Genomic DNA, 14,617 nt, shown 5'->3' with positions numbered 1-14,617 from the left:
GTCTAAACTAAAATGCCAGCTCTTCCTGGGTCTTGAGCCTGCCACTCTTCAAACTGGAACTATACTGTTGACTCTCCTAGTTCTGCTTCGTTACTCTCCTGCAATTCTTGGGATTTAGCCTATTTTTGTTGTGTGGGCCAATTCCTTATAATCAATCTCTCTCTCCTTCTCCCCCCCCATACACGTGTGTGTATACTTCTTGACTTATGATATTTTCAACTTATGATGGGCTTATTCAGATGTGTGTGTGTGTGTGTGTATGTGTATTATTGTAGTTCACTGAACTGCTTTATGAGGATTCTAAATTTTTTCAGTCATTTTATAGATTTTCATTTCTTTAGGGATTATTATTAGAGCCTTAATAGTTATTTTTCATAATCTTTATGTCCTTGTGTTAGTTTCTGTTCATATGAGAAAACAACCACTTCTTCCAACCTTTACAGGTGTTCTTTGGTAGGGATAGACCTTCATTAGTGTAGCCTGTGATTCTTGATAAGTAAATTGGTAACAACCCCAGGCAGATAAAACTTGCCGTCAGATTCTCTAGTTGACTGGGCTGCTGCCTTTTTTCTGAGGTTGGGTTTGGCTATTTGGTCTCCAATGCCTGGCAAAACTACTGGCAGGGCTCTACAATCTGGCAAAGCTGCTGAGTTGACACTTCAGTCACCACTGATTGGGCAGAATTGAAGGGTGTATTTCCTGGCAGGGTGTTAATACTTGGTCCTGCACTTGGGCAGGGTTGCAGTGGCCTCTGAGTTTTGGCAGAGTTGCTGCTTGGAATGGATGAGTCCAGAGTCTGTGTCATAGGACTGCATGGTTGAGGCTTGCCTCTCTGCCTGGGTGAGGCCTTGGAGTGGCCTTTGAGTCTGGGCTGAGCTGCTGTGTGGACTCCTGGGTCAGGCAGGTCCAACCCCTATGTGTCACAGAAAGGTGCCTTGGTTGTCATCTCCTTGCCTCGGGGAGAGCCTTGGAGTGGTTTTTGAGGCTCAGTGAGCTGGTATTTAGATTCCCAGATTGGGCAGATCTAGCCCCTAAGTGCCATAGAAATGCAGTATGGCAGGCATTTCTCTGCCTAGGCAGGGCCTTGCGGGTGGTCTCTAAGGCTGAGCCAACCTGCTATTTGGACTCTTGGGCTGGGCAGGTCTAGCCCCCACACTCTGCTCATGTGCTGCCATCTCTCTGCCTCTGTGGGGCCCTGGCGTGGGTTCTGAGGCTGGGTATGGAGGCTAGCCATCTGGGCACCCAAACCAGGTTGAACTTTCCACTGTACTTCTGGGAGTGACCAGCTTGGTTTTGTGATGGGTGATGCTGTTGTCTGGTGCCCCTGATCAGGGGCTACTGTTGGCAGAAACACAGAGCTATTACTAAAATCTACACACTGGTCACTGTGAACTCCACCTCTTTGTTTTCACCTGAAACCAGGTGCTCTAGCCTCAGTGTTTTTTATGAGGTGAGACAGGACTGGGCTTCCTGGGAAGTATCTCAGAATGCTAAGGAAGCCGGATATCCATCTCAGGTTCTCTTTTCCCACTGTAAAAATCATGGGCCTAGGGGATTCCTCTCTGTGTATCACTGTGCTGACTTGGGGAGAGAAGGTAACACAGTCAAAGTGAGACTATTCTGCTTACCATTTTAATACTGGGTTTTATTAGGTTCTGTGGTCCACAAAAGTATCTGTCTCATTCTCAAGTCTTGGGGTTTTCACAGAGGTGGTGTTCTTGTCTGTAGATAGTTGCTACTTCGACTTTCTGAGGAGGTATGCAAATCCTGGGACCTTCTATTCTGCCATATCACTGATGTCTTTTTGTTTTTTGCTCTTATAACTGTTTTCATTACTCTCCTCAATTATTAAATTTTAAGTCAAATTCTTTTTTTCTCTGGTACCTTATCATGTTTTCTTCATTTTAAACATCTGAGATAATTTTACTTTTTGCTTCAGTTTTCTTTTTGAATTCAGATCTTATAACTTCCCATCTTCTGATTTCTTCCCTTCTCTTTTTAATTTTTTAAAATATCTGCTTTATTTTTTTCTAAAAAATATTAAGTACTTATATAGTCTTCCAGATTTTAGTATCATATTACATTTTTCAGTGTTTCTTGGTTGATTATAAGGGGAGAATTTTTATCCATAAAAATATTTTGATTCTCTTTTTTTTATAATGGCTTTGTATAGATGTAACTTGCCATTTTATATTCTTTTGAAATGCCTTTTGAAATTTCCTGAATCACCATTATTTGGTAATGCTATCTAGGAAGGAGTGAGGAATTAGAGGATCTTTCTATATATTTTAGTTCAGTATTTTCTCTTGGTATGAGGAAGTTCTGGGTCTTTAATATATGGCGCTTTTTATGATGTCTTCTGATTTTGTGACTTTCCTTTGTTTTCTGTAAGATCTTTAAATTCTGCCTGCTGCTTCTGCTTCATTACTGAATAGCTAAAGTACACATGCTCTTTCTATGTCCCTTCTTTCTTCTCCTTAGAAAGCAGTACCTTCTTAAGACTGTTGTTCCAAGGCACTTTTAAGTTTCCTGCCTTTAATTCCTTTGCAGTTAGTTCTTTGAACCAACATGTCTCAAATTTCTCTCAGTATTTTTTCTGAAAGAGGACAAGCCTCTCTTTTGATGATAGTAATCTTATTTATTTTCTTTTACTCCTAGGCCCAAGAGTTCTCTCCTATTTCCTGTAGTGTTTGCCTGACTTTCAACTCTAGCCTGGACTCTGGAGCTGGCTATGAGCTCTTCCATGTAGGATGCTCATTTCTCTACATACATGCAAATTCCACAACATGTTCTGTCTTCTGGTTATGCTGCCGACATGAATATAAGTGGTTCTCTTTATTGAGCAATATGGTTTTTAGATGGTGTGAAGAGATTTATATCCAAGTGTCCGTTCTTATTCATCAGAAACCTAGAATCTTCTCCTATATATACCTTAAAAAAATAAACACTAAAGCATGAAGATTTCTGGCATTAAGAAAATAAGATGAGTCATAAAGAATGATACCTAATGGTGACTAATACTACCAGAAGTAACCACAGCTTTAATTATAAAATTCAGAGAAATATATTTTTCATACAGAGAAAGGGAGAGACTGTCTTCAAATAAAAGAATTTTATATCTCAAGCATATCACAGGAACTTTTATTTAACACATATTCTATTCTCTGAGAAGGCTACCAACATAAATGTAGATTCAGAATTGTTGATATATGATGAAAAATCAGTCTTGAAAAATGTCTTCAGATCTGAAGCAGCCTACAAGGTAGAACTGATTTGCCATGCAGGGAGTAAAATAATGAGAAAATAATTTATCTTTGTTAACAATTGGACCATAGACATGCACGTGTGAGCTTGGTGTCCCCATGGATAATATTTTGTACTGATCTATTAAGAAAGAAAAATGTTTTCTCCTGGGTTCAATCAAGCTATAAAGAATAAGGCTTTAAATTCTCTCAGTTCTGAGCAGTCCAATAGGGGAGAATTAAGATTATGTCTCATTACCATGCATTTTAATTTTGTGGTAAAATTATCAGAGGAAATTAAACTGCTTGAGAACTGAAAGGAGTAAATGATGTGGCTTTTCTTGAAAGAATAATAGACACTGTGATGCACATAATAATTCCACCAATCAAAAACAAAGCACTGTATTTTTCAGCTTTTTAAAAGTGACTTTTAAAATATCACCAAATTTTAACTTGGCATTTTATTTTTTTTTTGGTTATCGCAGTTAAAAGTACAATGTTATAATATGGGTAACTATGACATTTAAGAGATGGAATGGTTTAAAGTATTGAGTTTCTGTTTTACGTATATCTGATCTTTCATACTCCCCTCTCCCCAATTAATGGTAAATATCAAACACTTCCCCATACCGCTAGGGATAAGTATGTTCAATCTCATCACTTATATTTAACATTGTACTGGAAGTTCTATCTAGTCCAGTAGGCCAGTACAATAATTCACAAATGTAAAGAATTTACATATGAGAAAAAAATGAAGCTTATAAAAGTTAAACCACTGCTTAGTAGTCACAAAAGTAGTAAATTGTACAGAAGTATTCAAATACTACTCTTGAGGGTATTTTTCTTGGGAGGATTCTTAACCTCTGTAATGTTGGGACTATCAGGAAAGAGACAACTTTTAACTAATTTAAGACTAATAGCTGGATGATATTGAAGAGCTAGTAATAATATAGATGGTCCCTGACTTATGATGGTTTACTTACAATTTTTTGACTTTACAATGGTGCAAAAGTGATAAAAATTCAATAATAAACATACTTCAAATTTTCAATTTTGATCTTCTAGACTAGTGTAGGATATTCTCACAATGCTAGGCAATGATAGTGAGTTGCAGCTCCCAATTAGATTAGTTGTGATCACAAGAGTAAACAACTAATACTCCATAGTGTACTGTGTTGCTGGATAACTTTGCACAACTGTAGACTAATGTAAGTGTTCTGAGCACATTTAAGGTGGTAGGCTAGGCTAAGCTATGATGTTTAGTAACTTACATATATTAAATACATTTTTGACTTACAGTACTTTCGACTTATGATTGTGTTATTGGGATGTAACACCATTGTAAATGAAGGAGCGCTTGTAATCTGAGCGCTTGTAATCTGTGTTTTTAACTATTAATTAAAACTAAAATTATTTTCCAGAATACTACGTATGGCTAACTTTAAGTAGTTTTCTTTTGGGTGTAATTTTCTATACTCAGTGAACATATTGACAATTTAGTTTTTGATTAAAATGCATGAATCCTTGCTGCTTTCCATGACAGAAATAACTAGGCCAGTCTATATACCCCCCAATCTCTGAGAACAAGAGTAGAGCTTCCTGTAGTAGGTAGTTACAGCTTCATTTCTCCCTATGGGTAGGGACTTAACATTTTATCAGGAAGTAAGGCTTCACAGTGAATAGAAACTGGCTTGGTTCTTTCAAATAGAATTTTTAAACTTGAGAAAGGCTAGATGGTCACATTAGACAAAGGACTGTTCATGATAATTTTATCACATTTATAGGGCTAGAGGATATGAGAGAACTGGGATGGAATGTGAAAGCTTCATGTGTATTTTCTCAGTTTTTAAAATAGCCTAAAACTCTAGTCCCAGAATTACTCTTAGGAAAAGACACACAATTGCTGAGGGACACTCTTTTTTTTTTTTTTTTTAAACCTTATTTTTTTTGAACTTTAAAAATTTCTTTAGAAGGAAAATACTGATGTTCTGTGTTTATTTTACGTAAGTATAAAGCATCATTTCACGGACATATAAAATATTTTTACAAGGTGTGGAATTAAATTTACATTTTTCAACAAATGCAGGTAAAAGCTGTTGAGAGAATAAAAGAATAAAAAGTATGATTTTGTGCCATAAATTCTTCTATATTTTGAGAGAGTGTGAAATAGATGCATTTTTGTGATCACACTGTTATCTCTGTTAAGATTGGAACTATTTTGTCTTGAAAGAACAGTAACAATTTTGAAAAGATCTATATAACCTTAAGTATGGCACTATCAAGATCTCTATAACCTTAAGTACAGTAGCCGCTTTGAAGTGATTAATTTCCTCAAAGATGGGATGCAAACAAATGTGATATACATTGGCTTTGGCTTTATTAATGTTGGTGCCACACAACAAGATACAATTAAGTAAATTTTTTATTCTATTGTTAATTTGTTTAGTCTTTTTGCTGGAGTACTTGATAATAAGGCTAATTTGTTATTGTAATTGTTATTAGGTTCACATGTTTGTGACTTTTCTTGTACTTTATTTTTTCTTTGTGGATAGAAATATATGCTTAGGCCTTTGGACAAAGTCTACGTAAGTCTTGGAAACTATTGAACAATATTGTTTAATATGTCATTCAGAATATAATAAAGGTAAGTATTTTGTTTCCAAAGAGAGAAAGACTGAATGAGGAGACTAGTTTCTATTAAGTCTTTAAAAATTCATTTAATTCAGGAGAAATTTCCTTTAAAAAAAATGAAATCAGAGCACAAAGAGGTTGGAAACCTGAAATGCAAGGAGTAAAATAGACTCACAAATTCATGACCTTACTTACTGGTTTGATTTTAGATACTGATACTAATTTTGGATCTCAGTTGTGTTGACCATCAATGTTTGTTTTATTTCTACTTAGGCATTTCCGTCTATCACAGTGCACTGTGAGATCCATTTCTTGGTGTTGGGATTATCCCTTTTGGACTGATTTGAAATTTTGCACAAGTACATGTGAAGATGACTCCCTGAGTTAGCATTATAATTATATATGAATAGATGTCAAATCACTCAGCACTTAGTTTTCAAAAGGGGTACTACATTATCATTTAGTGTTAAAGATGAAAATATCCACAAAAGTTATTTCAAAGCAGACCTTCAAAATTATAAAACATTTAGTTTCTATGTTTACTTATTTGGAATGAGAAAAAAATTTTATCTCTATATTAAAAAATCAAAGTTTGCTACATATTCTTTTTCTATTCTTCTGCATAGCTACATAAGTCAAGAACAGCCCTACTCAATTAAAAAGAGGCAAACAACATGACATTGGGGCGAAAAAGTAAGATTGAACTTCTGTTTCCGAATTGAGTATGTATATGTATGTGCCAATATAAATAACACTATCAATATGTATGATAATTACACTTTAAGTTATAATGGTAGTTATATACCCAAGAAAGAAATCAAACACTACATAATAATTTTTTCCTGGAAAATTCTTTTCATCATTCAAGGAGTAACATGATTCTAATTTTGCATAGAATCCTCTGGAGAATAAGAGGAAACACCCCCCAATTTATTTTAAGAGCTTAATATTGCCTCAGATTCCAAAACCTGAGGATAACACAATAGCACAGATGAACCTAACAAAATGTTGAACAATTATGCAATTCTTGAAGGAATATATAGAATAAAATACCTTTATATAAAGCAAAAAAAAAAAAAAAGGCAAAATAAGATGAAATGTTTTAGGTAGCTATAACAATGCTAAAATCATGAAAACAGATAATGTTTAGCACAAAGATGAGGTTAGTGGTTAACTCCGGGCTCAAACAGGGAGTTGTTTGGGAAGACAAAGGAGTGAGTATGCCTTGGTAGTGCAGCAAAGGTTCCATTTCTTAACCTCAGAGGTAGTTACAAGTATCATTTTTAAATTGTACCTATGTATTTTATACATTCTTCTATATGTCATCATGGAAAACATTTATAAAGGTTAGAAAAAGGATAAATGGATAAAAATTCTCCAAAGGAAGAAAACAATATTTCTAAATTGTAGTGCAAAGAAATGTATGTTTTAATATCTTATGCTAATCAGCAGTATCTTGATTGCATGGGTAATATTTCCTAGCAGCAGCTATTAAAGTCCAGTGTCTGGCTATAACTTTGTTCTAGAGAATATCAATTTATAATATACACTATGCCCTTAATTCATGTGGTTAATGTAAAACTTATCACAGTGAAGAAAAAGGATTAGTGTAGGAAGTATCAGTCCTGCTGTTTTCAATAGCATTATATATTTGACCTTTAAACGAATTTACTTTGGATCAGAAATGTAAACTGTAGCTTTTTAGAAAAGTAAATATATTGTCAAAGAGTCATGGAATTTTGAGATTCACTTGTCTCTGGTGGGTTGTCTAGGTTGAATTTTTTCTTTTTGCATTACCTTATTTTCTTTTGCATTATCATTTATGCAGGAGTGGACACATTTCAGATAGATAATGGATCTATTTTTAAATACCTTTAGATAAGGAAATTAAAATGTTTAAAAACTTTTCATGATTATAATTTTGTAAGTCATACCATCTCTACTCAATTTGGATAGTTACTGCTCACAGGTTTAATTTGGAAAGATTTAGGGAAGTGTGATCAATGGTCTTAATTTGCACCATAAAATTTTAACATGACTTTCATAGTTTGCATCTCATATTTTTGAAAATCATAAAAGGATTATAATTAAGGAAAATATTTGTCAAGTTTCTCTAATGCTGATATCTTCAGAGACTTTTCTTATGAAGTTCTTTTCTGATTGAAAAATATTTGTCTCTGCGATAAAGGTAGAAATACGTTGAATCCATATCCAAGATACTGATTATTTTTACAACTGCTTTGTGTCATAAAATCTTTGTTTCCAATTTATGTATTTGTTATTTGGACAGATTTGTATGTCAAGCATATATTTTTCTCCTAAATTAGAGATGGGGATGATTTGTTGGTTTATAAATTTATTACATGTAGTTGTTCACTTACCACCTATCTCAACTTATAAACCACAAAATAAATATCTTTGTCATGACATGAGCAGAGGAAAAGAGCAGTGATTTAATTAAGTTACAAGCAAAAAAAACTTAATAAAAACTTAGTTTGGAAGGATGAAGAAAAAAGAGTTGAGAAAAAGAGGCAAATACTGATTTCATATGTACTCTTCCCCTAATAATTACTAATTCCCAAAATGGTTCCTAAATTTCCTGAGGGAGCCGAGTCATGTGCATATACAAATCAGTGATATCTATACATATAGAACCACTTTTCAAGTTTCTGACAACTTATCTTCCAAAGGCAATAGATTTACCAAACACACTTTCTCATATCCTTTTTTGGGAAAGATATCATTAGACTGACACACACTGCTTGTATACAGAGGCATATTTGCCAAGTTATTAAAACCTTTGTATGAAAGACTTACTCATGGGCATTGTAATATTATATTTATAATATAAATATTATTGTAGTATATTATAACTTATAAAGTGCTTTCTCTCGTTTAATTTTCACAGCATCTCTGTAAGATTAAACATCATTACTCTCATTTTACAGATAACTTCTGAAGGTTCAGTATGATGAAATTACTGATCCAAGGATATACAACTAATAAATCAAAGGTCTGGGGCTGAACCTTGGTGTCCATGATTCTAAATGATTTCTTTATCCTAATAGGGTATTAGGTAAAGTTTCTAAATGATCCTAAATGTTTTCTTTATCCTAATATAGAATGAGGTAATGCTACAGACCTGACTTGAACTCTGTATTTTCCAGAGCTATTTTATTAACGTTCTTTAATCTGTGAATTGGCTTTTAATTTCTGTCCTCTGAATTCTCCCTCTTCTTCCTTCCCTTTTCCACTTAGGATCTCACCGTCTCAATCACTATGGAGCTTCCTACATGTTCTTACAATCTAATCCAACTCTCTCTCAAGCACTATCCATACTGATACTATATTTCTAAAATGCAATTCTTAGAAATACAGCATAATAGTTAAGAGCATGAGTTTGGGGGTCAGATTGGGATTTAAATTCTGGTTGACTTTTCATCAGTTATGTAATCTTGGATAAATTACCTTCAAGATAAAAATACTCTTTATCTTGCCACATTCTTTGTGATGTAGTTCCTGCCTATTGCTCTAACCTCATCTTTGCCGGTTGACCACTAATCACTCTCCTGTTTTGAGGAACTACTTATAGTCATCTTGCAATTTAAGTATCAAGCTTATATATAAAAGTTGAGAATCATACTTAAACATCACCTCAGGGATCAGGAAGATCTGAAATTGGTGCCTCGTCAAATGCTATTATTACTGGCTGAAATCCTCCTCCTCTCCTTTTGTTGATTACTCACTCTCCTTACCCCTTCACACACACATTTGCTAAAACCCTGCCCAAAGATAACCTGTCTTGTGAAGACCGTCTGAAACATGAGTCCTGTTTCCCTTTGTGCTTTCATTGGCACACCAAGAATGCTGTGCATATTTCTTCCATATCTCTTATACTTTACCATAGTTGTTGATTTACTTGTATCTTGCCCCTAATGGAATGAAAGTTCATTGGGAGGGCATCATTTCTTAGTTAAACTGTATATCTGGAATCTACTTCAGTGCCTGCCACATGGTAACGTCTTCATAGTGTGTATTGAATTTATGTTGAATTAATTCAATATATTGGGTGTAAATGAAGGCCAACACCAATATAAACTTAGGAATCATACTTGCTTATTGCCTGTGGTATGGGTTAAGAAAAGGGAAATATATTCTGTTAATTGTAACATCTCTAGTAGCAGAAGGTAAGAATATATAATTTTGTCATTTATATTTTTCTTCAAAAAAGATCTTTGTTAAATAGTTCTATATTTTAGATTAATATAAGCTGCATGGCAAGTTTGTTTAGTGATGAACAAATGAACTGAATAAATTCAAAGTAATAGATGTGAATATCTGTCAGATTGCAACTGACTATAGCATGCACATGCTCTTGCGTATGTATCATGTACATTTTGGGTGTGTGCTAAGATAAATATATTAGTAGAGGAGAGGATAGTAAATACCAAATTTGATAATGCCAAAGTTTTCTGTGGCCAACAAATTTAATAAATTTATCATTTTATCAAGCCAAATACTTTGAAAGTGATATTTTTTTCTGTGATCTGTAGGAACTGTTACTGCATATGTGGAGAGTCTTTTTAAATACAAATTTTCTTTAAATATAACATAAATCCACCAAAATACATATAAGTATACATGTCAGAGTATATTCACAAAGTGCATTCACCTGTGTAACCAGTACCCAGATAAGGAAGAAACAGAATATTACCACAACAGGAAGTACCCTCCTCTCTCTCTACAGTTACTCCCCTCATTAACTCCCTTTCTGCCCTATATCTTGACTTCTAAAGCTATGAATTAGTTTGGCCTGCCTCTAAATTTTGTATAAATGAAGTCATACACTCTTCTTTTAGTCAGGCTTCTTCCATTCAGTGTTGTTTGTGAGGATTATCCATGTTGTTGCATTTAATTCTAGTTCATTTGTTCTTATTGCTGTACAGTATTTTATTGCATGAATACATCAAATGTTTTATCTTTCCTACTATAAATAAAAATTGAATTGTTTTGCATTTGAGACTATTACAAATACTGCTGCTCTAAGCAATTTTTGTTCATGGCTCTGTAAGCATATGTACACAATTCTACTAGACATATATCTGAAAGCAGAATTTTCTGATCATAGTTTACATATGTTCACCTTTAGCAGTCGATGAGAATTTTCCTAAGTGTTTACAACACTTCATATTCCATTTAGATAAGAGTTAATTAACCTACCTTTTTCTTCATTTTAGTGATATGTGTTTAAGAGGGAAATTTCATATCTAGTACTCTTAATGAATATTGGGAAACCTATTTTCTATAGTTTAAGAAAATAAAAATATCTTAGTACATTTTTCTTATAATACACATGATTAAAAATCTATTCTTATATTTGAATGTAGACATTTTAAAATTTAAAAAATATAATTATATTAGAATATCTTCAAATATGATTAAGCTAATTAAAATTTTAATGAGCTGCTTAATTTGTTTTGTCACAAGTTTCTTGTATAGACCAGCACTGTCATAATTTGCAAGGGATTCTACTTAGTATAGCCATTTGGCTTACTCTTTCTTTTAAATCTCAGGAATATAAATTCTGAGATCTTATATTCCACATTAAATAGAAGAACAAATCAGTTTATATTAATGCTGTATTCCTGAATGCTTGAAAATTTTGCTAGGCAATACACAAAACCTTTAAGAAGCTTCTACTTTGACACTCGGGAAAGGCTTGGACAATCCTTGTAACATTTTCCTAGAGAGAAATGAAAAATAAATGTTGGAGGAATGGATTTGATGCAGAAGAATACAAATAAGTAAGAAGAATTAATTCTTAGAGCTTCACATCTCATAAGAATCTCTAAACCTAATTATTTCTCTACTACTACTAACTAGTTTTTAGATACTCAATTGTTTCTAATCACAATACTATCCATGAACAACTGGGATAGGTTCCTCTGTCAATAAAAGTCAAGAGTAAGATCAAAGTTACAAGAAAGGAAAAGAATAGGGGATTTTAAAATAAGGGTTATCTCATGGTAAGGGCAAATATAGTATTAATTCTTCCCCTGTTACATCCATAAAATTCTAAGTTGATGACTTATGTTAATTATGCATTTGGCCTTTCTCTTCTTTAATGGTACTCCTTAAAATTCCTATATAGATAAATACTCAAGGAAGAGATGAACGATGGGTATGAATCGTGATGTCTCATTTATCATATCTTTATTTTTATTCCAATAACTCACACTTCCATTGTGTGTGTTGGAAAGAGAAAGAACAGTGAGCCTATAGATTGAGGTAAGATTTCAAGAATGAGGAGTCTGAAGATGCAGTATATTGCTCAAATTCTGATGGAGGGATGGCAGCCATGGATACTGAGAACCTGTTCTAGAATTTCTCTCTGGCCTTCTGGATCTGTGCTAGTCCCTCTGAGAAGCCCGGAACTGAGCGCCATGTAAAGATGTGCCTGAAATCTATATCCCAGAAAGGCCTGGTGCACTCTTCCTGAAACTTAGCTCTAAGAACCAGAATTTTATATCTGCCTGTTACCATGTTTCTCTCCTGTCTTAGATAAACACTGGAAAATGCTTATTCTCTTAACTCATACATTAAACAACTAATATCTTGCCTTTGAAATCGCAAAGTGTAAGTATATTAAATTTTTGTTAAAGTTGCGTCAACATTTTTCAGTTAAACCTGAATGCATTCCATGATACAATTCTGAGGTATAATTAAAGATAATTAGACCCTGGGCTTCCTGGTTTTATATATTACACATGACATTTTAGAAAACATATTTTTGTTTAATAAGAAAAATAGTTACCAACAAAAGCTTTATCTTTGTTTTTATTTCTTAAAAAGTTTAGTCATATTTTATGGTTATTCAAGATGATGTGAAATTTGTATATTCATGCTAGGATACTTAATACCCTTTTCCCTCCTTTTTCCTCATGGATTATTACATACCTTTAACTTGGATAAGCATCAAAAGATATAATTAATTCAAAATGTAATGATTTCTATTTTTCCTAGAAATACAATTGTTTAAGCAATATCCAATAAAGGGAGTTAAAAAGGCCTTTTGGGGGGTTTGTAGACTTTTCTCAGAGAAAACTAAGATGTTAAGTAGTGCGAAGGAAATGTTCACTCTTGTCTCTAGGTTTCTACTGCTTACAAATTGGATGCAAATTATAACCCTAGGAAACCACACTAATCACTTCTGGGCTGCCATGTGTCCTTTTTGCTTCACTGAAAAGTGCTTGCTTCTTCTACACTTTAGGTGCATAAAAACCAAAAGCTATGACTGGATCTTCAACCATTCCTCCCCAAGTCCAAACAAACCAAAAAATTCCCCAAACCATCCCCCACCCCAAACAAACAAAAAACCAAAATAACCCCAATTCTTCATTCATTAGAATGTATGCCACTCTTTTTGTCTTATTCCTTTTATTTCTTTGACCTAAGAAAAGACATTTATCTATTTAGACTCTTCAGTGAGAACATATTTGGCCTTTTGATAGTGTAGATAGAACCAAATTTCATGTAGTTCATTCAGTGCAATTGCTTTTCATAGGAAGTGTAACGGGGTCAAATTTTTTATGAAAAGTAATATCAAAGAAAATGTAGCTACTCTATTTTCTATAACTGATTTAATTATTAACAGGAACCTCTAATTAGCTGGACTGGGGACAGTGTTGTGTGGGGGGTATGTAATAATATACTTGCAACTGAAATTTAAAAGTATCTTAGTCTCTTTGGGATTGGGCACCCTTAATGTTATTCAGTCTTTTTTTGAGGGCTGGTCTGGTCTGCTCCACTTGTACCTTGCCTTCAGATGCTGAGCCTCTGCCCTTGGCCCCTTTTCTTCCCAACTGTAGGCTTCTGTTTCACTATTGGCACCTTCTGCATGTTCTCTGTGGCACATGTGAGAACTGCCTTTACTCCCATGTTAAAATGGACATGGTGGTGAGGTGACTCAGGGGTGTAACTTACAAGCTTCTACACTTTCCCAAGCCACACCCAGGGCAGCACATCCCTAGCTCCTATGCTCCCCTACTCCTATCTGGACATTTCTACAGTTTGTCTCTTCCTCCTCACAATGAACATCAGGTTTGAACTATGAATAAAAAGAAAGCGACATTGGTATCTTTCCTCAATTTCTCACCGTTTCTATTATTCTTTCCAAAAGCCAAAGGGTAGAAATGTGAGGGGGTTACCTCACTTTCTGTTTCCTCTTCATGCCTGGTAGATCCTAAATTATATGCTTCTGTTTTCCTATTTGCTTTGCTCTGTAGTATTGGGCTATGATGGTGAGAGAGTGGGCAAGGGAGAGAAACTAGCTTACTGAAAATGACAATTACAATGGGAGTTACTCCAAAAAGATTCTCTGTATCAGGCAAGTTCTATCCTTGTGGTTATCACCTTGTCATTTTTTCATCTATTAATGAATTTCTAAAGGGAGAGATAAGGGAAATAGCAAACAGGAATTAGATACCTTTAGTTTTTTTTTTCATATGTAAGACATTGAGCTATCAGCTTGCATTAACTCTCTGATTTATTGCACATTTAGAAGACCAGAAAGGCTCAGAGATAGCAGGAAAAGCAATATCTCATGGTCTCTACAATAACTAATTTATCTTTATAATCATGGTAATATCTGTACAAACTCAGTATAGCAACCCTTTAGTACAAATAATCTTTAGTATTTTTATATTCTGCAAAAATGCCTATCCCTTCAGACTCTGGATAGATTG

This window comes from Microcebus murinus, chromosome 6 (genome assembly GCF_040939455.1).
Source record: "Microcebus murinus isolate Inina chromosome 6, M.murinus_Inina_mat1.0, whole genome shotgun sequence".
In the NCBI taxonomy this organism is placed as follows: Eukaryota; Metazoa; Chordata; class Mammalia; order Primates; family Cheirogaleidae; genus Microcebus; species Microcebus murinus.
Note: the sequence above shows the minus strand (reverse complement) of the source record.